This window comes from Sturnus vulgaris, chromosome 9 (assembly GCF_052056855.1).
Source record: "Sturnus vulgaris isolate bStuVul1 chromosome 9, bStuVul1.hap1, whole genome shotgun sequence".
NCBI classification, from domain to species: domain Eukaryota; kingdom Metazoa; phylum Chordata; class Aves; order Passeriformes; family Sturnidae; genus Sturnus; species Sturnus vulgaris.
The window spans coordinates 23,870,737-23,897,725 of record NC_142251.1 but is presented as its reverse complement, the minus strand read 5'-3'; the positions used below and the strand labels follow the sequence as shown (position 1 = coordinate 23,897,725).

The following is a 26,989-nucleotide window of genomic DNA, read 5'->3' as shown; positions in this document are numbered from 1 at the left end:
AACTTCATTTTAAACATTGTAATCACAAGAAGGGTATTTTTTTTCTTTATTACATACAAAGCCCCCTCTGGACTACTGCAATATTATTTCAAAAGGCAATGGAGCACCTAGTTTTTGTGGCACATACATTTTATCACAGCAGGAGCTCACAATGACAAAGAATATTTTTTCACCCTCTGAGCCTTATTATATTTCTATCCATTACACCATTCTCTCAAAGATTTTGGTACAGAATTATTGAACTATATCAGCTTCATGAAATCAGCTCCTCTACTTCATGCACCTGTTCAGTCAAGCATGTGATATAATTTCTGCATTATAATGAAATGGTATGGCATCATCAGCTTCAGGGAAAATATGCACATTTACAAACAACGTGCACAACAAATGCTTTTGTGCTCACCAAACATTGCAGTTTTACCAAAAAGTTGAGGCAGGCAGCCTGAGGAGTTGCTAAGACAAAATAATCTAGGTTTTCCTCATTTCTTTCCCAGATCAGTCAAGTGTAGCTGCTAAGAGAATAGTTAAACACTAATCAAACAAGTGCCCTTGTGGTCAAGAAGGCAAATGATATTCTGGGATGCATTAGGAAGAGCATTGCCAGCTCTTCCAGGGCTGACCCTGCCCCTTTGCTCAGTCCTAGTGAGACACATCTGGAGTGCTGTGTCCAGGGCTGGGCTCCTCAGGACAGGAGAGACCTGGAGCTCCTGCAGCAGGTCCAGCAGACGCTGAGGAAATGGGGAAGGGCATGGAGCAGCTCTCTCACAAGGAAAGTTTGAGGGACCTGCAGCTGTTCTGCTTTGAGAGGAAACCCAGCTGAGAGGGGCCCTCATCCCTCTCTGTCCCTGTCTGCAGGGAGGGCTCAGAGCAAGGACCAGGCTCTGCTCCCTGGGACCCAGCAGTGGGACAAGAGACCATGGGCAGAAATGGATGCCCAGGAAGTGTCACCTGAATATGACAAAGAACTTCTTTCCTGTGCAGTGACTGAGCACTGGAACAGAGACCAGAGAGGGTGTGGAGTCTCTCTGACTGGGGATATTCCAGACCTGTCAGGACACAATCCTGTGCCGTGTGCTCTGGGATGAACCTGCTTGAGCAGGGAGGTGGGACCTGATGACCCACTGTGGTCCCTTCCAACCTGATCTACTCTGATTCTCTGAAAATACTCAAGCTGTAAACAAAGAGCAAATCACAGCCACTACCTACAAGCATTATACTTCAAATGAGATTTAGCACAGCAGCAAGAGAATGTAATCTCTCCAAATAAACTAACATGTGTTAACCACCTCAGCCTTGTGAGGACCCAAGCATCCTGACTCAAATTTGCATTCTACAACCAAGGAAAACAGATATTGAAACTTTATCTATTTAGCATTTCCAGTGCATTTTCAAGCACAGGCTTAGAGCAGGGCAAGTTTAAACTACTTCACAGAAAGTCCTCTCCATGCCCATGCTTCATCTCTCCTAAGCTTATCCAAGACAAATTCCCTTCCTTCTCACATTCGCTTCTAAAAGGCTCCAAAAGATGTTCCAGACCTGTTAAATGGTTAAGAAGTCCTGGAAACAAGGAAAAAACTGTGGGAAGCACAGAAGAAGGAACTTCAAGGCAGACACTTTTAGCATCAGTAAACTTGTCAAGTTTTTAGGTGCAGTTTCATAAGCAGCTTATTTGGGCACAAGCAGGGCAACACAGACTTTTAATGTATTTCTTCATTAATGGAAGCCATCTTGAAAGTATTGACTAAATTTTAACTAGCTACCTAAATGCTATTCAGCAATCCTAACAATAAGGATGACTACACTAACAGACTGGAATGATGAGAGTAGGTGAAATGGAATAAGCAATAATTTGTGGAATTATTACTTTATACTAAATCAACACCAAAATTATCCAATTTCAAAACCAATGCTAGATTTAAGCAATGTTTAATGGTGCAAGTTTTGCAAAATACAGTCAAAGTCATGATTTCAGCTCACTGCAGATACAGCACTGAGGGAAGTACTGTCCAGAGAATGCTCTAGCAGTCCATAACTCACATCCCCTTCCTGCCCCTAGAACCTAGTTGCAAATAAGGAAGCAATTGTAAATGCTACAATAGCTGATACAAGAATAGCTTACAGGCCCAAACCAGATAAACTTCTTTGCTGAGTCCTGTAATAGCTTCACTTGCAATAATAGCAGGGATATTACTCATCTGTCAAACTTACGTTCTTTATCTTATTCTACTTGTTTTCATGACAGAGACTGTAATTGTGTTTTAATAACACAACCTAAGCTACACTACAGCTCTAGAGTCATCCAAGGTCAAGAGGCAGCTGTGGCAGAAATGGCACTGAGCCTAGAGAATTACAGCCCTCTTGTGAACAATTGCATAAATAAAAAATTAGCTAGTCAACACATTATACAAGATTTTCTCCACACCTCCAACCGATTTGATGTAAAAAATCCAAACACTATTCAGCACTGACAAACCTGCTCAAGACTTTTAGACAGTGTTAAATTACCATTCACACAGGGCTTAAAGTCTTTAAGTAGCAGCAGGAGAGGTCACACAACTGTTGCTGAAAAGCAGGTTAATTCAGGTACATCTGACTCAGAATGTAATTGAGCCTCACTTGCTCTAAATGATACTGGCAGCCGGTGATTCAATTGGTAGCACTGCTTAAAAAAGCAGTTCCAGAGGCCAAAAATAGCCTGGGGCAAGGTACTCCTTTTGAATTAGACTTTTCATGCAACCTTCAATTACATGAAAAAAATCCCATCCTTAAATATTTTGCAGCCTTGGTGTCAGTCTCACCTTCTAGATTCATAAAAATAGAATCTTTTCTTTACAGCTTGACAACATCATTAAAAGTTGTGTTAGTTTAACACAATCTGGCTTTTAGTGGGGGTGGAGGAAGCCACAGAGCCTGCTTCTGAAAGAGAAGCTCCTCGAAATTTCTACTATGTCCAGCAGAGTCAATCCCTAAAGGCTCTGACGACGGACATATTGACTGGGCCATTACGCCTGTGACGACATATTTCAAAAGAAAAAAAAAGGAACTCAGTTCCTCTTCCTTCTGCCTTTCCAAGGTGTGGTGAGGGGGCCACCGGGCCCCTTCCTAGCACGGCCATTGGGGCCATCCCGGACCACGAGCAGCCACACAGCCGAACCTGCGCGCCCGGGGGCTCCATCCCAGCGCCGGGGGCACCCAGGGGCACCATCCCTGCGCCGGGGACGCCATCCCAGCGCCGGGGGCACCCGGGGGCGCCATCCCAGCGCCGGGGGCGCCATCCCAGCGCCAGGGACGGCCGAGCGGCGGGGTGCGGCCCCCAGCCGAGACCGGGAGCGGCTGCCGCCATCCCGGCGCCGGGAGCAGCCGCACGGCCGGGACCACATGGCCAAAAACGGCGCGGCCGGGGCGGCGCCCACCACGGCCGCTGCCGTTCCGGCATGGCTCGCAATGAACGTTACTTGCTTAGCCGCTTTAGGCAGCCATGCTGCGAGCAGGAGGGCAGAGGTGGCGGCCGCAGCTTTCCTCGCTCGGCGCCCCGCATGAGGGGAGGCGCAGAGCGGAGCCGGCAGCCCGCGCGGCTCAGGCGGGGCCAGCGGGGAACACGTGACCAGCAGCCAGAGGCACGGCGAGCCATTCCCGATGCGCTCCCCGCACGGAATCAACCTTCCAGCGCTGCGAACTCGATAAAAACTTGTCAGTTGATAGAATTTGAGAACAAGGACACCATCTCTCCCGAGTCAGAAAAAAGGACAAGGTGAAGGCATATGAAGAGAACAACATGGCGACACTAAGGTCGGTGAAAAGGAGGGAGAGGGAGGAGGACGTGCTCCAGGCATCGGAGCTGAGATTCTTCTGCAAGCCATGTGAGGACTATAATACAACAAACTGTTTCCCTGTAATTCATGAAGTGCATGAGGAGATGCAGAATTCACCCACAGCCCGTGAAAAAAAAAGATGTTCAACCGGAGCGTGTGGATGCTGAAAAGCTGTAATCCAGTGATAAACTTGAATAGACACAGAGAACCTCCGCTTCCAGATATAGAGGAAGAGGACCTTTGCTTTTACACTACAACAGCTCATCCTTACAAACTACACCCCACGAACTAAATGGCCCACAAAAAACAGTTGTGGAAAGACTGCTCTGCCTGTGGGAGGGACTCACTCGTGAAAATTACAACTACATTTAGAAAGTTCACAGAGAAATGTCTCCCGTGGGAAGGACCCCCCCAGCATAACAGAAGAGACTCCTTTCCCTAAACGAACTGAAGAAAAGATTTTTAGAAGTGATAAACTGACTACAAACTCCATGTTTTGTCTCCTTGCATTGTCAATGAAGGGAAAAGAAGGGCTGGGGGGGAGGTAGGAAGGTATTCTAAAGGTCTATTTTAGTATCTCATTATCCTCTTTTAATTCCATTAATAATTTTTCTTTATACCTGTTAATTTCTGAGCCTGTTTTGCCCTTAGAGTGTTTTCTCCTAATCCTTATCTCAATCCCATGAGCCTTTTAGTTGCTCTTTCTCCCTCCTCTGCTCAACCATTGCAGAGGAGAGTAAGTGAATAGTTTTTTGGGGTTTTTTTCGTGGGTACCTGGCTTCCAGCCAGTGTCAAACCCATGACAAAAGTACCCATAGTTCTAGTGAGTGGAAACAAAAGGCTCAAGTCTCAGGGTTTCCATTAAACACCTACTCTTAAACCAGTAACAAACATTTCAAGCTTAACCACAAAAATGAAAGCTGTTGCCTTACATTTCTTTTTATAATAGAGCAAACAACATAAGATAGTCACGTATAAGAGAGAAAATCCAACCCCCAACATCCCACTGATCCTCCTACCAGTAATGGAGAAGATACAGATTTATTTTTCACAGGAGCCTGGATTCAACTGGGAAAAAGAACATCCTACATCCTCTTATAAAGAGGTTGAATTATAACCCTAGTTATAGAAGTTTAAGGTTACATAACTTGAAAATCATTCAATCGAGAAGGCAAAATGCAACAATCCTGGGAGTAAGCTACTAAAAATCCAGTGCCAACGTGATGTATTTTGCTGCATATGACTTGTAAAAACAATTCTCCTCAAAATAGGGAATGTTGTCTTTTAAAAGAAAGTCCTCTTACTTACTGCTTACTTTGCATGAGACTTAATCTAAATGGAGCAGTCCAGAAAGAAGAATTTTTCTCATTCCCAGTCTTCAAAGATATATTCATCTCAAAAAACATATTACAACTATATTATTGCAACCAGAAAGATGTAAAATAAAAAGTATACGGGATGCAATCTCACAAACTATCTCACAAACTACTGCTAGAGTTGTGTTAATAAAAAGTAAACAGATCTCCACAGCATGGTGAACCAGCTTTTTAAAAGCAAAGGGAAAGCTTGCACTAATGAACTTTATTCGCAGAAATTTAGATTTCACTCAAGGAAAACTAAGATACTGGACTAGATAAGGCTTATCTAGTCTAGTATCTTAAGATAAGACTGACATACTTTCAGAAAGAAAGTAACAGTAGCTGCAAAATCAAGCAACTCTGTATTTCATTTGGGTGATTTAATTTCTATTAACAATCTCCTTGAAGTAGCAACAGCTCACCACGAGCTTTTATTAGCCATTGTCCCACACTGCTATGAGACAACAAGTGTTTGAGCCTCCACACACCCTGACCACAGTGCTACCTTCTCCTTTTCCCAGTACCTTGAGACTACATCTGACTGATGTTTTAGTTATGGCACACATGGACTACTCAGAAAGATTTCTCCATTTTTCAAATTTCCTACTTTAAAAAGTCTTAAAAATAGAACTGAGCTGCCCATTGCACCACTGTTACTGCAGATCAAGCCATGACAAATGACAAGCCAGCCATGTACAACCAGTATTTGCATGATTTGATAATTTAAATTTCCTCTAACTGGTGTTATGTGAGTCTGGTTAAACAGCAGGTATTCAAATATATGACAAGGTACAGGAAAGGAAAACTAGGCATTGAAACTCTCTTACCACCCATGCAGTCCCTTTACACATTCCTATATTCAGCCACTTGTTTTTTTTTTAATAAAAGCAATGACAGTACACTAAAACCCAAAGACAGACAATTCAAAAGAGAAAATTCTAAAAATGGGTAAGCTAAAGGCAGCTGTAATAACACTAGTGAAACCCTCATAACTGCACTGGGGATTATTCAGCACACAAAACCTTACAAGAACAAAGTATTTAAATGTATTTATTAGCATACTTGAGTCACTGAATTTCCATAGGCTTACTGTCCATTTTTATTCGGTACTGACAACTCACATAGCAGCTTGTCACATCAACATCACTGACTATTCCCACTTCTCAAAAGCTACACCAAGTTTCTGAAATTACATTAATGAATTATCAGACATGCTTGAAGGAAAGAATTGCTGTCATTAACTTCCCCTTCCTGAAGGCTTCCAATTACTGTCACATGAACTAGTAAATAAGCAAGGGCTTTTTCCCCCACCCCCTCTCCTGGGAAAGGACAAGTCACGTTATCAGGTGAATACCTGTATTACTCATAGGAAGACTCTGTAGAATGTTGGGTTGGTTTTTTTTTTTTTCAATCGAGATTTTAGCTAAAATATACGTGTGACTGTTTGAATACCTGGTGAGTAACCCTGACTCCACACCCCTTTCCTCTCCTGCACTGCCCAGTGCAATAGCCACATCATCATGTCATTAAATACCAATACCAAAGATTTCTGTGGAAACCTTTCTTCCTGGTGTGTCCTGAAATCACCTACATCATGACCAAGCTTCAATGTGACTGAGCTCAAGTTCTATTCTCAACCGGCCTAGTGAATCTAAAAACTGCAGTAAGCATACAATTCTCCTCACAAACACACCCACAGACATCCCCACCCAGCTCTTGAGGGCTATTTTGTTAGAAGTATTTGACAGAAAAGTTCCACTGAGAAAGGAGTGACCAGAGAAGCTTACTAAAGACCTCTGCTGAGGTCATGTAAATGCTCAGATTTACAGAAAATCAAGAGGGAAATATTACACTTCTATGAACCACAGTATCGACGTTGACACTTTGGTTATTCTGCCTTAACCGATCAATTTCCAATACTCCTGGTAAAGGAATGAATGCTAAAAGAAAAAAAAAAAAAGCCTGAAAGCTACTTGCCAGTGTTGATGCCATCTTATTAGTCCTATTTTTATTTTTTCCTTTTTGTAAATGCTACAGAAATGAGAAAGAACATCACACATTAAGGACAGATTAAAATTTTGCCACGTTTCCCCCCACTAAGAATATATTCTGCAAAAATCACACTGCTCAGATAGAAGATATGTCTTAAGTCTAGTAATAATTAGAGAAAAGGGGTAAATTTAGTACAAGTATAACTTAAGGAATTTATTTTGATTTGCAACCAACTGGACTGTGCCTTTTTGCTTCCCAGTTAAGGTGTTTGAGAGCTTTTCACAGCCTTTCACTTGATTATTTTAATAAAAAGAAGAAGTACCTTACACTCCAACAGAACCTTTATGCCTCCAGGCAGGTTACCAGTAAAATGCTAAGCAGCATCACTGAAGGGAAAACTGAAAAGATCAGTTTCCCAATGCATTTTGGCACAAGTTAGAACCAGGTTATTCCACATACTTCCACTCTCATACTGTTATCAACAGGGAACCTCTTATAAAAAAACAGAGATGGGATGATTTAGAGGGTTTCCCAGCACAGCCAACCCTTACTCTGAGCACCTCTTCTGTGCACCGAAATTACTCATGTCCATGAAGATTCTTAACACAAGTACATCCTAAAAATGGAATAAAATGTTCAGGGGACAAAACCAGATGGAATCAAAGCAAGATATCTCCAAACCAATAAATGTATTTGTATAAACTACAAAAGAGTGAATTAAAAGGTAGCATGGAAGAGGTACATTCAGCTAGCATTAAATACAGCACACAAGTACAGGAAACTAACAATCCACATACAGGTTAGCCAGTCCAGAAGACAATCCTGCTGGCTCACATCTCTTCAGCAGAATCTGACAAGAGCTGGCAACAAACCAGTTACATTTTAAATAGTCTGGTCTACTCCAAGCAACCAAAGTTTAAGCAATTCTCACTCTCCTGAATAACATTTTCTTTCCACTGTTATGATTACAAAGTAGTTACAGTGTCAAGGCTTCTATTCAAAAGGCCTAGTTTAAACAACGAAGACTAAAATTAAAATTGACTATAGGTTTTTGAAGCACTAAGGCCTCCTTTTTAATTAATACTACAGGAGGCCTTCTCACACAATTAAATGGCAGAATGACTCATAAAACAGGAAGGACAGCCTGAGTCGTTACCATTGGTTTAACTAACCCAGTCCATCTCATCAGGCCAGTTTAGCCTAACTTATTTTCATCTTTCTCCATCTCTCTTTCAAATCCACAACACAGTGGTCGCAGTGCTCCCTAACTTCCCATCGGTTCCAGAGGAAGCACTGATGTTTTGACAGTCCTCAGTAAAGTCTAAGAATAAATAGTACCACAGGTTGCTCCATTATCCAAACCACCTATCCCGCAACTCTGAACTATAAAGCAATGAAACTAAGAGGCAATCAGCCATCTTTGCTACCTGCATTAGCTGGCTGAATTGATGAGTGGCTCAGACTAGAACAAAGTTAAATGGGAAAAAAAAAAAAATAGAAGAAAAATAGAGAATACCATTAAAGAGAACAGGGGAGATAAAGATAACCATGCATCCAGGAAAAAAGAAGAACAAAGAAAACAGAGTATTTTAGCAAGCAAAGAGATAGATGCCTTAAAGTTATTTCAAGCCTGGAAAGGTACATCAGAGAGTGGTATTTCCTTTGCAATTGCTTTAGTATTTTGTGAGACTTTGTACTGCTCTCACCTATTTTTGATCTAAAATCCACATCTCCCCTACAAAGCAAGACCAAGAATTACTGTCCTTCAGAGCTGATAAATAAGACCAAGCTTCCAAAACTTTCTGGATTTTGTCTACCCATACAATAATTAACAACAATGCAGGTGACTATTGACAATTTCTGTATGATGATGAACAGTTATTTATCAAGATCTTTCAAATGTGATTTATTAGTTCTGTTTACATTAGGGGGATGGTGATTTGGCATGAAGCCCCTCAGACACGTCTAGAAACAACTTCCCAGATGATATGTTAAACAAACAATTGCTCTAGCAGAGCTCCAAAAATACATATGCAACATCATACATAGCTGTGATTTTTCATTTGTAGGGGGTGGAGGCCAAGACTTGCTTCACAATTCCTGCTCTTTCTTCCATACATAGATTGTAAAGCAGGACAGCACATTGCTGTTTCCTATCTCCTTAAACCACTTAAATCTCTGGCACAAAACCCAGGCTTGATTTTCATACAATGATATAGGAATTTTAAACTGTGACACACCACAAACAGAGATGATAGTTTCACTGGACTCATGAGCAGATTTTTCAAGAATTTATTAGCATAATGTTCACTTATAAAGGCAGGGAAACTTTTTCTACTAAGCCTCTCAGAGAACAGCTTATATCAGGAAAGGTGAGCTTTAATTATCATTAGGCCTGCATAATTGCCAGAATCATTAATGGTCATAAAATAATGTTTATGCAACACGCCACAATTCAGGAATGCCACATAAGCTAATCAAACTCACTTTCTACTGTTGCTTTACAATTTAGTTTCCATTAATTTCAAGGTTTCTCCTTCAGCTCTTGCATCTTAGCACAGAATTGAAAAAAAAAAAAACAAAACCCACAGGACAAAAGACTTTAGTCTTGCTGTACTGTGAGTGGCTGGATAATGAAGTCCTAACAGTTCCACTTGTTGGTACAGCTCTGACATCAAATAGTACCTGAAGGACTTCCATTCTAAAGTGCTAACAAAAGGAACAGAGGTGGAAGGAGAACAAGCTGAAAGAATGTGACTTACAGGAAAACTAAGTCAACAGTAAGAGTTTTATTTCAGTCACTTTTGAAGGGCATTTATATTACACAGTCACTGCAGCAAGACATGGAGAAGTTACTAATTCAAACACAATTGCTACAAAAACTGAAGAGTGACAAGTTACTATGAGTAATGTTTACTCTAAAAACAAAGCACTGACAAAGTTAAATCCACCAAACACTGGTAGGGTTCTACAGAACTTGGTTTATCAGCAAGCAGGTAATTAAGACCATCCTCTGTGGCATGAATTCCAATTAACTCGCTGTGTAATACCTTCCCTGAACTTTACTCCTTTTGCCCTAAATACAGCACCTAATTTTGAGCTGGGGACCAACACTGTCTGACACTGTCTGACAATACGGAAGCATCCTGAAAAATAATTATATTTGGAATGTCCAGATTTTAATTTAAGATTAAATACTCTTTCAAAGCAGGCTGTTAATCAGACAATTTAAAAAACACCTAATAAACTGGAATAGTAGAGAGATGAGACCAACCAGACTTTCCATGTTAAAACAAAAAACAAACTAAAAGAAATAAAGAACCACCTGCGAGATCTCATTTTCCCAGCCTAGCACATTTCAGCTACACCAAACACTTTGTTTCTTCAGTTGTCTTGTAGCTGAAGCAGTCCTGTCTCAGATCAATACAACATGCACACCACAAACACCAGAAATTCAGTAATTGAAAATTAATACTTTTATAAGTGGTTCTGCAAGCAATGTGCAGTGAGAGGTGTCTATTCAGCAAGAGGCAAGAACAACACGTCCTTATGGTGGTTTTCGTGACCATGGCTGGAAGGTATAACTGTCAATAAATCCTCCAGCTTCTGTAATATTGAATTCCAGACTCACCACAGTATTCCCTGACACAAACACTCTCTTCTCTGCTCCTGGCATCAAATTACATGGCAACTGTGTCACAATCTATATGAAGCAAGTGAAAGATCTGTTCCTCCAGCAACACTTCCACTACTTTTCAGTTTAACTGTGGATCTTCCATTTCTTATGTAGCAGAATGAGAAAAAAAAAAGAATAATTTTGTGCATCAAAACAATCCTCTTCCCTTGTCTCCCCTCACATCTCTTTCTCATACAAAGATTTTTGTCCACATTCCTAAAAAAGTCTTCATTCTAACAAGGTAGCTTACACTGTGGGCCTCTACCTACTTTGTACAACCAAGTGATAAAGAGAGCTCTTATTCTCTATGTGGTTTCTAGGCTTCCTGAAATACGTTTTGGTTTTTTTTGGGGGGGAAGAAAAGCTAACCTAGCATGTGGGGCAGAAGTTTTCATAGAAGTCTGCACAGGATATCCAGGCCCTTTTGTATATGCATATATGCCCTGATGTAGATGGTAAGTCATCTCTACCTGCTGAAAGTTTCCCTCAGACCCCCTGCAGCTTCCTTCTCCCTCCATCCGAAAGTCATCCCAGTGTGAGGCCAGGACACCCATCACACTTGCATGACACACTCCTCTACACTTCCTAACACAGAGCAGCGTACAACTGGTACTGCCTCTGACAACACACATTTACAGCAAATGATTTACAATTCTTACTATTTCTATTACCAAAATCTCTTTCTGCTCCAGCTGATAGCACCAAATATGTTGCTACCATGCAGTAACAGCAAAGCTGTTTCCTCAAGCACTCTAACCAGAAATTATTTTTATATCAGAAAAATCTATTTATAATAAGCCATCAGGACTTTTGCACCTTCTTGCCCATTAACACACTTCCACAAATAAAAAACCTCATTAGGAAATCAGCCCTTGGAAATCTAATACCATTTCAGTTTTAACTGTACTGGTAATGAAGAAAATGAGAGTGATGCAAAAGGTAATTATCAAGAGATGCACTTCTTCAGTAAAACAATTGGTCAGACTCAGTGATGGAAACTGCACCTAATTCCGGGCACACAGTGGAATCTCTGCATAGAAAGGAAAGTAACATAACGTAAGTAAACATCTGTGGCTTTCTTTCTCAGTTAGCAGAGTACCTAGACTTCAGGCTACATTACTGTAACAGAGCCTACACGGAATCTTGAAGGTCATACTGAAATTTCAGTTGGTGCAGTGTGTTTATATAATAATCTTTCACAACAGGAGCATATTATATCTTTATTCCTGTATGATAATGGTTTCACATGCACTATCTAGTACAGTCCAAGACATTAATTTCAAAATACTAATTCCCCTATGGTTTATCTGTCGTGTACTTTAAGTCAGATTTGTTTTTCTGGCCCACCAGCCAATGTTACCTGAGATGCTCCAACAAACAACCACCTGATTTACTGGGTGTGGGAAAAACCATCACAAAACCACACAGACTTTCACCTGCAAAATGATTCAGTGAATCCACAGGGGGAGAATTTTAAACATTGAGTAGGCTTTGCAAAAAATTAAAAAGTTTTACAAAGATCAACTGCTTAAAAGATACCTTATAGTGGCTTCTGTATCACTATTCTGAGATTATTGGGAAGTCTGGGAACCTACATGCAGATGAGTTCTTTCCTTCTAGTTCAGCTTTACATGTCATACCACTGGAAAGCTACATACAACTCCACAAATTCTTTCAAATGGCTCAAGCTCCTTTTTCCCAGGTATCCAACATGTAAATTACAATTCTTGGTGTAGAATTAAAACAAACAAACAAACCCGGTAATTGTCCTTATTATCACTAAATATTGCAGACGGGGAAAGGTCAATTTCCACCTTTTTACAGCACTGGTTAGTTAAGAGATAGAGACTCTAATTAAATGCGATGTCAGTTTTTGCCATCACTATCAAAGGTAGCCAGCATCAGTGTCACCCAAGACTTCTGAACCACATACAAAGTGATTAAAGCATTATTTTAATATACACACTCACTGAATATCAACTTCTGTGATGCTTAAATCAACAAGATTGATAATGGTTCCACCCAGATTGCTGGTGAATCACTGGCAACACGTCAGAAGTTTCCAAAAGCATTCCTGCTTATTTCTCTTCATCTGCTTTAGCATGAGCACTTTTATATAATAATATACGTCTCAAGATGCCCCTAAATTAAGCTCTGTGATATTAATGTGTGCAACTTCCAGATTCATACATTGACCTGTTCACTGGAACATTCGTTTTTTAAATTTAAAACTAAATTTAAACCAGCATACAACAATCCCATCAGAAATTTCTAAAATATTTCACTTTAAACTAAGCTAGTTTGGATACAAAGCTGACAAAAAAAACCTCACAGAAACAAATAACAAACCACCAGAAACCATACAAGTTACTTCCCATTTATGTCGATGAAGGTTCCTGCTGCTCATAAAAGTGATTGACAAACTCAAGTCTCTGGCTGTCAAAACAGAGTGCTCTGATGGCACCTGCCTTTCTAAATTTCCCTCCAAGCAGCCTGTCAGGCTGTCTGCTTTGACATACCCTTTTCTAGGACAGAAAGGCAAAGCTATTGCTGGAAAAGGAAAAGGTGCCTGATAACATCTGCTTCTATTTATGTTAGTGGGAACCATAATTTCATTATCAGCACTGTGTATTAATGCACTGAAGAAGGCCAAGGTGCTCCTGGTGAAGCTCAGAAACTGGCAAAAATTTACAAAGTGATCCTGAACACAGGCTATTTATACAGCCATGAAGTCCCATATTAGCTTCCTCGACTTCAAACGCAGGAATACAGACATTTATAGCTGACAAAATTAAACACCTCCATGTTCTTATAAGCCTGAAAGAAGTAAGAAAAGGTAAGTTTAGGAATACATTATCTTCTGCCTCATAGTATTCCTGTGTTATCTCACAATTCTATAGCCAAATAATGCCAATAGAGTATAAATTCTGAATTTAACAACTGCATTTATCTTCCAGCAGTCACTAAGTGACAGCATTGCTACACCAGTTACAATGATTAAAGCAGCTCATCCACAATCCAGGTTACTTTGAACCTTTTAATTATTTTTGCAAATTTTTCATTTTTCCCCCCACTTCAGCCATTTTCAATATGGCAAAAACACACAGAAAGCCGTAGCTTCTGCTGGAGGAACAAATGATTTGTCACTCGTACTTGACTAAAATTTATAAAAATAAAAAATACACTCTGGACAAAAAAGCATACGGAGGCAAACAAACCATTCCTAGTTCCTAGGGAAAAAAACCCAAAACCTGCATCAGTTCCCTGCTTTAGAACAAGACAGACCTCACAATGGCTTTTGAGGACAAAACCTGACACCAGGACATTCCCAACCATCAAAGCAAATTAAATCCCAGCTATACCAACACCGCACCCCCGGCATGAAACCCTACCCACTCTGTGGGTGTAATCCAACAGCCAAAACAATGCCAGGGTGGAAAAACTAGTGCAAGTCAGGGAGATCCTGTGCGGTTTCACCATCGTCTGTCCCCACGCAGAAGGAGCCGCGGCCACCTCGCTGCTCCCTCAGGCGCGACAGACAAAAGAGCCACAACCCAGGGCGGAGAGGTGTCCCGGGGACGGCTAGGGCTCTGTCATTATTTTCCCTCTGCCTCTGTTTTCAACGCGACACAGAGATGAGTTTTCTCAAGCAGAGGCAGGCAGAGCCCCTGGAAAAAACAACAGCGGGCAAAGGGGACGCACAAAAGCCGCTGTCCCTCGGCCGCCGCAGCCTGAGGCGATGCCGCCTCTCCCCACCCCCAGCCGGACCCGGTCCCTCTCCGCCTCCCCTCGTCGGGCACAGCGACCCACGGTCCCTCCCCGTCCGCCCGAGGCGCTCGGAAATCGAGCCCCGCAGGAGCCTGAGGCCTGGCGAGGCACAAAGTCACAGAATTATTAGAAGTAGAAAGCACCTCTGGAGATCATCTCGTCCCAGCGCCCGTCCCTCCGCCTCCTCTCTCGGCAAGGCGGGCAGATCTCTCCCGCCCTATTGTTCCCCGCACCCCGCGGCGGACGCAGCGCACTCACCACGCGGGCCGGGCTTCCTACAGCGCCCACGGGCCCCCTCAGCTCCGGCACACCGGGGTTGCCACAGGGCCCTGCTGCTGCTGCTCCTCCAGTAGCACACGCGGGCCCCGGGGCAGCGCCGCCATCGCCCGCCGCCGCCCCGCTGCCACTCCGGCAGCGGCCATCTTGTGCGTCGACTGCTCCTCTCACCGCCCACCTAGCTCCCTCCCTCCTTCCCTCCCTCTCTCTCCGCACCACCCGCCCCTTCCTGCGCCCGCCTTCCCCCGCAGCCGGGACGGAGAGAAAGAGCCGAGTCATGGCCGGGTGGCTGTGAGGGCAGGGTGCGGGGATTGTCGCCCGTGTCGGGGAGGGTAACTCGCGCTCCGTCAGGGACAGTCTCCAGTGCCAGGTGCTTTCCTCCTTTCAGGTGGGGTCTTTCCCCCCCGCCCTCACCTCCTCTTGTCATAGTTAGCGGGCTCGGGGGTGGAGGTCGATGCTTTTCACATAACGAGTGGCTCCTGGGAAGCGCTCTGTGTCTTGGGAACTTCCTGAGGGCCCCCGCCCGCCATTTTCTGTCCCTCGGGAGCCTCTGTTGGCGGATCTTGCGGTTGCCTCATGCCATCACACCTTATTGCTTCGAGCCGGTTACTTTTCGTAGTTCAGGGAAAAATAACACAAATTAAGTTTCCTCTTACGTGGCCGTGCAGGGCTAAGCTTTCGGGGTTTTGCCCGCCAGTCCTACGTGAAGGCGTAGATAGGGGCTCGGTGCTGGAGAAGGTTCCCCATAGCTTTGTGTGCTGCAGGACACAAATCATTCTCAGCTTTAACCAACACCACAGGTAAGATGTTTGGGGACTCTCCAAGCTTTCCTGTATCACAGTCAGAACTAGTTAGCATTCAGAAGAAATTTAAAAATGCAGTTATAGAATGTCTTGCAGTCATTGACTTGTAGCATCTGCTAAGCACGTACTGACTGACAGTTTTAAATTGTTACAAGAGCTAATTATTTAGCATCAGGATACTTCCAGGTAACATCCACTTGATGCCTGTTTATGAGAACATTAATATGGTGTAAAATACTAAGGAAGCCATATTTAAGTTAAAGACCAAAAAATGGTATTCAGTGGTCCCCTTTTATTGCCCATATATTTTTTATCATGTCTATGCCCAGCTAGGGGCTCTGGGGGCTCAGTTCTGCTGTGATGCCATTGTGCGGGATGCTGTGCAGGGAATCACTGCATTTCTATTTTCCTTTCTTAACGCTGTGAGGAGCACCCAGTGTATTGTCAGTTCAACATTTGAAGCGCAGCGTTGCATGACCTGGAAATACAATTTAAATAAGACATCGTCAAGTCAGAAATAGCCGTGCCCAGAGCCAGGGACTCAAGAGAGCAGCCTGCAAAAGGAAGCTGGGTTGTGACATGCAGACAGATGATGGAAATCATACACACGGAGAAAAACTTCATAAGGCAAGGTTATTCTTCAGCTCCCATTTCTGACTCTTGTCAGATAGACAGATTTTCATTAACTTTACAAGAAATGTGGTGATAACCAAAAGTGTTATTTCTATCTGTTTTACTAAAGAAATAATCTCTCTTATTTAGGCTTTTCCACCAAAACAACTTTAATGTTTATCAAGGATCAGTGCTTAAATAAAATAATAATAAGAAAAGCTATTAATTTCTGAAAACAGTTTTCTAGCCACAGACACAGGCATTGACATTTTACCAACACAGAATATTAAGAAGTTTACAAAGAGCATCTTTGACTTAGCAAGAACTTTACTATGAGCTAGAAAAGAAGTGTTTGCTGGTTTTGCATTAATTGACTTTTGGTGAGGAGGGAAGGAACCAACCACGGAAGTGATTTTCTAAGAGAAGCTGCTAAGAGCTTCCTCCGTGCCTGGCAAAGCCAATTGCTGGCTGGTTCTGAGAATAGACGTGCTGATAAGCCAATTAAAGAACTGAACACGCCTTTGTGAGATTTCACATTTTAAAACGAACAAGCCCCGGAAAAAGCTCTCTCTTGCTTCTGGCTTTTGAAGAGAGGAGTTCTGTTTCCACTCTCCCGGCCCGGCGGGGCCCCAGCCGCGGCTGGAACATGAAACCCTGCCCTGCTGCCGGCCCGGGCCGAGCCTTGGGCCGCTGCTTCCCTGGAGCAGCCCCGGCCTGGGCCGGGTTCCCTCCCCACCCAGTGCGGCCGCCGAAAAAAATCCTCCACGGTAAACAGCTCCGATCGCCACTCGGCACGGATCACATAGCTGTCCACAGGCCCGGGTGACATATTAACTCCACCTAAAGAGAATAACATGAGACATGAAGGTCAGTAAAGAAGGAGTCAAATCCCAGATGGGAGGCGAATGAGGAGATGGCTTAGATTTGGGCTGGAATTCTTTTGTAAGGCCGTGGTGATGGACTGTGATACACAGAAATATCCCTGTAATTCATTGAAAGCATGGGGGGTTGGAGCATTCAAATTGTAGACATGAGCGAAAGCACCCATGCTGAACAAGCAAATGTTGAAGTAGCTGTAGAAATTTGAACAGGGAGAGACAAGAGTGACGAAGACCCTTTGCCCCCAGGGAAGAAGAACAAGACCTTGTTCCCAGACATGAAGATGATCTCAGAGATAGATGAAGAGAACCTTTGCTTCTGAAGGGCTCATCCTTAAAAGGGTATCCCATTAGCCAAAGATTGAGCCCTCAAAAACAGTTGTGGGCAAAGCTGTAAGTCAAGGGGAGGGACTTTCACATGGCAAAAGGATTTCCATCTCCCGGGTGGCTGATTCGCTGTGACATTGAAGCCACGAGAGAATTGTTTCTTCTGGAGAAGTCTCCGTGGCGTGGCAAGACAGACTCCTCTTCCTAAGAAAACCGAAGAAAGATCATTCTAGAGGTGGTAAACTGAAAGTCCCAGGTGTTGTCTCTTTACGTTGTCAGTGAGAAAGAAAAGAGAGTGTGGGGGGGAGGAGAAGTGTTCTGAAGGTTTATTCTTATTTTCTTATTATTTTTCTTTTAATTCTGTTAATAAAGTTTTCTTTATACCCTTCAAAGTTTGAGCCTGCTTTGCCTTCCTTGTAATCCTGTCTCACAGCACGAAATGAATAAATAATTCTAGTGGGTGCACTGGCAATTTGGCCAGCACTAAACCCACTACATTAAGTTGGTGCATTGTCTGGGAAACTCAAATTGGTGAACCAAAACCGCTACACAAAATGGTGTTTCTGCCTGGTTTCAAACCGAAACCGCCATGAAGTGTAAATTGGAAGTGTCCAAGGCCCGATTCGACAGGGCTTGGAGCAGCCTGGTCTAGTGGAAGTTGTCCCTGTCTATGGCAGGACTTGGAACGAGATGAGCTTTAAGGTGCTTCCAACCACTCTGATATTCTGTACCACAGAAACTTTTCAATCAACAATTGCCACCTTTTGCAGACTCCTCTTTTTGCAGTAAAAATGTGAACTTGTTGGAGCTGTCAGTGTCCTGATTAGAAGCAGAAGATGACATTAGGAACAGCTAAAATGGTAGGTGTTCTTTGCAACCTTGGTTTAAAGTTACAGAAGCTAGAAATAGTCAGAGCCTGAGTCCTGTTACTTCCTAGTTTCTAGCGAGTGCTTGTACAGTGTTCTGATGTTCTGTTCAGTCTGGGTTTTAATATTCCAGTCTGGGACTTCTACCTCTTTTTCTTTTGGTTCCTGTATTGTGGGAAGATTTCATTTTCCATGTAGTTTACGTTTTCCCTCAACATTTAAATCCATTACTAGTATGAACGTGCTAACAACGATTTTCAGTATCACAGCACAGGTTACCACAGTAATACATGGTTGAAATTTAAAGAAGTGAGATATTAAATGACCTATGGCTCTTATTATCTAACACTGCACACTTGAGCACTTTAATTCTCAAACCCCTCTTTAGACTTCCATCAGTCAAGCTTTTCTAATGTTTATTCTTTGTTATGTTTTCTGAAAGTTCAGAAATCTGTAGATGAGCTTGTTCTCTTGTTGGGAACTGATCACACTAGATATCCTAGATTACTTTTAGTGTCTCCTTTCCCCAGTTATACAGCATTTCTTCCTGCATGATACACTGCTTTAGCATTTGAAACACAAAACGTGATTTGTCTTTAGGATTACTGTTTTCAAATATAATTTCAGTTTATCATTAAATCTGCTATAATTTGTCTCCACTTGTTTACATTGTTCTTTCTTTTATGTCCTTAAAACCCCACAGGAATTAGTTTTTACTTTACCACATATAGTCTCTCTCAATTTTCAGTTCCTTTCTCTCTTTCTTTTTTCCCATCCAAAAGGGGATAATGTGTAGGCATGGTTCTAAGAGCTGACATTTGTGGCCATACTAATAATGTTCTTCAAATTATACATTAAAAATGACTCCCCATTTTAGTCTCTATGACTGAGAAAAATACCTAAAATACCAGTGTAGCTGTCAAATGGTATCATCTCATCATTCAATTTTTATATTACTCCTTCCATATAAAGCTGCTCTAGAACTGTGGTACCAGGATAGCTGTCTTTATAAAAAGAAATGTGTATTTTTTAAAGGACTTGGCAGTGTTTCAGTTTGCTATTTTAGTTAGCAACGTGACCTGTAAAGCTGATAATAATGGAAAAATTCTCATTTCAAAACCTGTGATATCAGAATGGAAGGCAAGAATGAAATAAATGAAATGCTTATCTAGGTGACTGCAAGCATGTCCTTGTTATTTCACATAGTGAAGATTCTTGCACATAAACCTCAGATAATAAAAAAGAAAATCTTTAGCACTTGTATATGCTTGACCATCACGTTAAAAAAAATTGACCATCACGTTAACAAAACCTAAATTAGTACACTTCTATAAAATTCCATTGACAAAAGCAGAAGACTGTATCCATCCAACATAATCATTGAAAGAAAATCCGATTTTCATTAAAGATCATGCTGAATGTCATCCAAGCCCATGGGATACAGATGCAACTACTGGAGCTAGTTTTATACGCTTATTTTAAATAATAAAACAATAATAGCAAAATACAGCCTTACACTGTGGGCACACTCACTATCTCCACTGTAACACACAGGGTTTTGATTTCCCATGTGTAAAAGAAGCCTAGAGGATCTAAAGGAATGTGAAGTCCATATGTGTAAAATGAGTGTTCCTCCATCTCTTTTTCCTTGGGAGAAAGGATCTCTCCCAAGCATTCACAAATTCACAATTTGCACAAATAAATAATACTATATAGCCCACCAAACATCAGATTTGTTTAAAATTTTTTGCACTTCTTTGATGCTGTTCATAACAAATTTGAAGAATATCAATACAATTATTGTTTGTGTTTTCATCCTACTTGGAATGCAAAGGTCTGTGTAAATATACCCTCTGCAGCTGCTGTGGAAAAAGAAGAAATTATAAGGAAGGTAAGAAACTTTGTTTAGATGATCTCTCATTAGAGGTTTTACTTCCTTAACCATCCCATCTCATCATCCTTCTTGTCCCACTGGTGTTGTGGGATGCAGAATGCTGACTCAGGTGTACATGCCCCAGATTCTCCTCCTTACTGCTTTTTTTGCTTACATGCCATTGCCTGCTTTGCTCCAATCCCAGACCTTCCAGTGTCATTCAGCACATCTCCTCTCTTTCTGGGATAAAAATTTTGAAGCAACAGAAAGTACAAGAATTTGCAGCATAGCAAGTCTGTAGTTCCTCTAGGCAGAGGCAGTACCACCCCACGTCCTTGTTCCTCCAGTGCCCTCTGCTGAAGTAACCACCCCTTGGCTTGTGAGTCCCCTTGGGCAGGGGCAGGAGCCTCTGCCAAGTGCTGTGTGCTGCCACCTCGTTATCTTGCACTTCACTTCCTTGCTCGATTTCCTTTTCTATTCTGTCTCAACAGAAAAGCCAAAGTGTGACCTCTTATTTCCTTTCCTTGCTCCAGTGGTACTTAGGTTGAAATTTTTTACAGCAGCCTCTTAATGAGTGAGCTTAGGAAGGTAACATATGTTGGGATGATAAACAATTAAGACAATTATATTTTATAAGAATTCCTCTGTGTGTGTAAGCTGAAAACCACATAAATTAACAATGTAATTTTTGTTTCTTTCTGGCAGCTTTGCTCATGTACTATAAAACTGGGAGAAAATGAGAGACAGGTGAGACAGGTACAGTTAGTACCTTTGCTGCATGTAAATCCATAGCCTTATTCTTGTTTTGCAAGGTAAGCTAAATTGTAAAGGTTAGGCTACTTTTCATGTTCACATAGCAAGGAGAGGCAAGATGAAGAATGGTCTGGCCTCTTATTCCAACCACTAGACCTTGTACATCCTCCACACTCATGCAAGTGACAGTAATGACATTAAAACTAAACTGCCATCTGAATAATTTTTCCAATCGAATTTCCCAGGAAAAGCACTCTTAGCACTGTCTTACATCTCTGTAATCACATCACATTTCTGCAGTAAGAGAAAATGTGCTGATGATTACCTGGAATTATCCTTGCTTTGTATTATCCATAAAGACTCCAAGTTTGGTACTGGTTTGGTTTGAGAGCACCTGATACAATGCTTCCCCAGTGTATCTTCCAAGAAATAGGACTGTCAATTCCCAAGGAGAATCAAGAGCCAACGTTAGCTAATCCTAACACATGAATAATTGCATAAAGCATGTTTAGATCTTTTTATATTAGTGTGGATCTCAAGGAACTGCTGCTTATTCACATCTCAGTCCTCAGAGATTTTATTTAAAAAGTATGTTATTCAGGAAGTTGCAGAGTGACATGTCTTAAACTCCTCAGTGGCTTTTCTAAAGAGATCTGTAAACAATCAAAATCAATTTTATAATACACAAATATATATGTAATATACATATATATATATATGTAGCTGCAGCATATGCTGGATAAAGTTCAAAAATTTTATTTTCAGTGAAAACCCATCAAAATTTGTTTAGGTAGGCTGAGATTATTTTTTGGAGATCATAGCTGTATGGTAATTTCTGTTAGTCTTTTACCAGATTCTACGTGTCATGTTTTCTTTTTCAGGCACAACCCCCACCTTTTTAACAAGAATTTCCTCCTCCAATTTTAAATTTCTTTTCAGCCCAGTAACCTCAGTTTCCTCCCATTACTCTACTGGTAAAAGGCTGTTTCACATCATTCTAGCAGTTCAGTTTCAGAAGGAAACACTGAAATTTTTGTATTGTAAGTATACAGTTTGTTCCTGTTGTGTATGTTCTTCTGGTTTTGGTAAATTTTCATCAAGAATAACATAATTAAACATAACACTTAAGGATTTTGTTTTAATTTGACATTTCAACTATTATTTTTTTGAACTTGCCTAAGAAGACAGATTTTGTAAAAAGAAGTTGCTATCTTTTTATTGTTTATAAGAGATTTTTTTTAAGCTTCTTTGAAGGCTTTTATAATCTTACATGCCATAATGATGTTCCCTACTTTTCTTTGAGTCTAGCACGTGAGAGAAGCAGCATTTACAGAAGAAGAAAAAGGAAGATCTTACTGAAGGAAATCAGTAAGTTGAATGAAAGTTAGTAATACTGATTGGAATTGGCTCTTGCTACCAGACAGAAAGAGACAGTATTTGTGGTTTGGTGAGTTAACTATGTTTTATGTTATTTTTCTACATAAGCTACTATAATTGCTAAAAAAAAAAACAGTGAAAGGATCAGAACATCCTGTGAGCACAGATAGAGCTTACATTGTGTATACATTTTTCAGATACTAAAATAATTTATTTTTAGCAAGTGCTATCAGTTTCTCAGAGATGAAGTGATTTTTTTTAATATGCTCATTGAGGCACATGGAATACACAAGTCTTAGCCTATTAACAAACACCAGCTATTTTGGAAAGCACACTTTCTGTTCTGTTAGGGAAATTTCTTGTACATAAGGCCACAGTATCTTCAGTCTGTTTGTCCCCAGTGCTTCTGGTCTTCTGGTGGCTTTGTTAGGCAGACATAGGTTACCTGCACGAAAAATATGAGCCATAAAATAACTTTGTCTTCCTTCTGAAGTCCTCAGTCTTTACAACTTGAATGTAGTTGGACTTCAGCAATTTGATATCCAAAGGTTGTTTATGTGGCAGTTTATTACAGACCCTTGCAGGCAGCTCTTTTTCTTATTGTTTCCATTAACACAGTGCTCTGGGGAAAAAAAAAGGCAAGAAAAGAAAAGGAGTGTCCTGTATTTTCATACACAAACCCCACCTTCTCCTTGGACTTCCTTCCACAGGAAGCACATAGGCATGTATGCACTTATTTGCAGAGTTAATAGACAAGATAAAACAGTTTCTACCCTACATTGATGAGTCAAACACTGAAAACCAGTTGAGGTCAGACACGGTCATTCCCTGATCTCTCAGGTGCAGCTGCTAAAACCCATAAGGTTTGGGAGGCAGAGGCTGAAACCAGCTGTGCTGGGTTTGCAGGGCCTGGTTTGTGATAGCAGGGGTTACAGGGTGGCTTCTGTGAGAAGCTGCTAGAAGCTTCCTTCATGTCTGGCAAAAGCAATACCTGGTTGCTTCAAAGATGGGGATGATGCTGGCCAAGGCTGGGCCTATTCAGAATGGCAGTAATGCCTCTATGATAGCAGATTTAAGAATAAAGAAAAAAAAGTGTTGCAGAGTTGTAATCACAGCCAGAGAAAAGCAGGGTGAGAATATGTGAGAGGAAGAGCAGAGATCAAGGGGCAGTGAAGAAGGAGAGGCAGGAGAGGCTGAGAAAGCAGGCAAGTGTTCTGCTGAGAGACTGGAACATTGCTTCTCCTCACAAAGGCACAGCACATGTGAACAGGTAGCAGAAGGATTCTACATGTGCATGGTGTTATGCAGATGTCCTCAGCTCTGTCTTGTGAACTACAGATCATATTCTAAAAAGTGTATTGCTGCAGCAGGGCTGCTACTCTTTTTTTAGAATCTCAGCAGAAATTTTTGAACTTTTGATTGAAAAGATATTATGGGGTTATGCTTTTATATAGCACAAGAGAACTCCTGGATGTAGTTTTGAAATGGCTCTCAAATACTAAGTTGTATCTTAATTCTTAATTACAACAATTCACAAATTGTTATAATGCTGTTTATCATTCAATCATTCAAGCTATCTCAGTCTCTTTTACTGCTTCTCTGGATTAATATGAAGTGAGTCATCTTTGTCAGTAATCCCTCAAAGGTCTTTATATTTTTCTTATTTATTATGATATTTTATGTCTATAAGGTTGTTCTAAGGAGCAGATACATTGCTCAATGAAACAAGCAAAAGTAATAAGCAATTTAAACCCAAAATTTGTAAACCTGCAACATGCAAAAAGCTTATACCATATCTCATTAAAATATAGTAATAATACCTAAGAATAACAAATTGTTTCAGTTCTACAGAAAGAATGTTGGGAATTTTTTGAATCTCATAGGCACAATCTCACTTTCAATTTGAATTTGTGTGGTTATTCATTTATAGACTATATCATTAACTGTCAAAATACTTCATAGTTGTTCATTAGGAATCCAGGACTAAATTCAGACTCAGTTCTGGGTGACTGTGGGTACTGCAGATCTCAATTTATTTTGTGTAAAATAGAAAAATACTTCTTTTTTTTTGAGGCAGCTAAAGGTAAAATTCAGTCTGTGAAAGTAATTAAATATAACAAAATGTTATTGCTCCTGCCTCAATTAAGTTTTGAGTAACAAAACCTTAGTAATCTTGCCTGAAGCAAGAAGGAGGAAAATAACGTTGAGATTTTGGAAGCAGAAAGACAAATTCTTGCCCTTTGATATTATGATAAAACATAGAGGGAAAAAAACAACCTGTTAGGAAAATTCAGTTCTGTTAATTTAAACAATTTAATTGCTCAACCAACAGATAGTAATGGGCCAGATTTATACACAGCTTTAAGCTTTTGAAGCCATGTTAAATGAGCACTTGGAAATATAATCATCTAATTTTACTATAGTGAAAGACTAGATCGTTTTGAGGGATCAGGAAGATAAAAATATGAGTTACTCTATATTATATATTGCAGTAGAAGCATGGTTTTAATTTCACTCACAGCTTTACTCTGCTCCATCTGGAGGTGCTTTCATTTAGTGAGAGTGGAACATTCTGAAATTCTGAAAACTCGTGACTGAAAAGTCATTCAGCCCTTTTACAGATGAATGGGATTTGTTGATGTATTCAGCAACCTGATCCTGTGGTCTGGAGTCCAGACCAATAGGACCAGGCTGTTTTCACTCAACCAAATAAATGGTCACGTTTCTGCTGGTGTTAATAGGAAAAGAGATAGATCCAAAAATTGCATTAGTTATTTTTTTCTCTAGAATTGTGAAAAATGGATTTGGGTTTTTTGTCTATGGAAAGAGATAGGGATGACACAATTCCTTAAAATAATGTTTGAGCACCTATCTGACCTACACAATATTGTTTCCAAACTTTTTGGTACGTGCTCACATAAGATCCCATGATTGTTTGCTTGGGGTTTTAAAACTATTTTACACTTTCTAAAAGTTCTTTGTCAGGTGTCAGTATAGAAATCTTACAAAAATTATTAGACCATTTCAAATCAATATCAATATGTAGAACTGTTAGCTGAGAAAAGAAAGGTTTGGTCTAGACTTGTGTGGGTGAAGGGAAAAACCATAATGCTTACTCCTCTCCTTTCTACTTGACTTTGGATGTTATTATTTCATGAAATCTATGCTTAAACTTGAAGTTTTAATTTTTCTCTTAAGCTTTCTTTTTACTTGTAGTAAAATGTGTTTTAGCTAGACTTTATTAAACTGAGTTGCATACTTCTGCTATAGAAGTAAGCAAGCATCTGTGGGCTGCAAATATTGATTTTGTTAGTAAGTGGAGCACTTCATGTTTCTTTGAGCTTCTCTCTTTACTTCTATTTCAATATGATAAAACCAGAATACATCTTTCAATGTCTCCATTTGTGGATACACTTTTTATTCACTTAAGGCTAATATACCTGAAGACCAAGTTTGTGATATTCACCCTATTTTGTGTGACCTCAGCAAGCACCTTTTTCCCATGAGGAGGTGCCTACCAAAGGTCATCTGCAGCCATAAATACCTTTGTGAGAATGCTTCAGTTGCCCAGAACACACACTGGGCTGCTAAGACTGTGTGGGATGTGTGAGAGTGTCCAAGAGCAAGAAACATCTGCTCTACTATTTATTTGCATGATTGACCCGATGTTTTAAATAAGTTCCAATTAGAGAACACTTGTCTTTTCTCTATGCTTGTGACCCAGCACACTAGTCACACTATTTTAAGACTTAGTTTGGTTTTTTTTTTTGGCATGAGAGGGAAGGGGAAAGATTTCAGGAAAAAGTTTCAGTTGACAGACAAGAAATGTCATCCCAAAATGTGCTTCAGATTGCCTCCATCCTCATCCTCGTTCTGTTTATTACTGCATTACAGAGCTTGCACTCAAGAATCGTTATATACCAGAAGGTGCAAAGGTGCAGAATGGAAATTTAACTCTTATGTGTCCTCTTTGTTGGAGAAAAGTCTCACTAAGATTAAAAAAATGGAAAAATCAGTGGGTTTTTCAGGCATATATGTTTAAAAGCAGATGTAAATTCATATATCTATTCTAAGAATATTTATAAATGCTGTTAAATATTAAATTTCCAGGAGGTGGTACTAAAAGGGCTTACATTTTAATGATAGAGTTACTGTGTATGTGATGATTAATGGGAATAGTTCTTTATAATCCTTCCCTTGCTGACATCAGTAACTTTCATATTTTCCTGGTTGTATTGCTGGCTGTGCATTAGTTATGAATATAAGGCAATAAGTTTCAGGGATATGTTGCAAGTAACCAGATTGGTAGTTCTGGTTCCATTTCTCATTGTCTAAGAACAACTCAGATTATTTTTGGACTTTTCATAGGCCTCTGACAAGGTTAGCCATAGTCTTTGATTGACCCAGTAAATTTTAGGCTACTAACCTTGACCAATGAATGTAAAGGTGAAAGTCACAGAGCTTAGGTGGTCCCTGTGTCAGCAAGTTCTCAGTAGCAGGGAGATTTATGTTCTCAGGTTTGTTACTTCATCTCCCAGATTATGCTCCCTCCAAAAGAAGGTGAGAAGGTTGGTTCCCTAAATGGTGAAATAATTCTTCCTGCTATTTGCGACTATTT

General features: G+C 40.7%; 1 protein-coding gene and 1 long non-coding RNA gene across 2 annotated transcripts in view; one reads left to right on the top strand and one right to left on the bottom strand.

The window, feature by feature from the left end:
- Window positions 1-15,041, bottom strand: part of RC3H1 (ring finger and CCCH-type domains 1) — a 61,293-nt gene extending 46,252 nt beyond the window's left edge. Inside the window, exon 1 of the mRNA XM_014886704.2 lies at window positions 14,865-15,041. The gene's annotated coding sequence lies outside the window, so the exon portion shown is untranslated. The remainder of the gene's footprint in view (window positions 1-14,864) is intronic.
- Window positions 15,042-15,140: 99 nt separating this feature from the next.
- Window positions 15,141-17,894, top strand: LOC148222852 (uncharacterized). Its single transcript, XR_015805503.1, has 2 exons — window positions 15,141-15,252; window positions 15,551-17,894. It is a non-coding gene; the product is annotated as an uncharacterized LOC148222852 (long non-coding RNA).
- The last annotated feature ends 9,095 nt before the right edge of the window (window positions 17,895-26,989 follow it).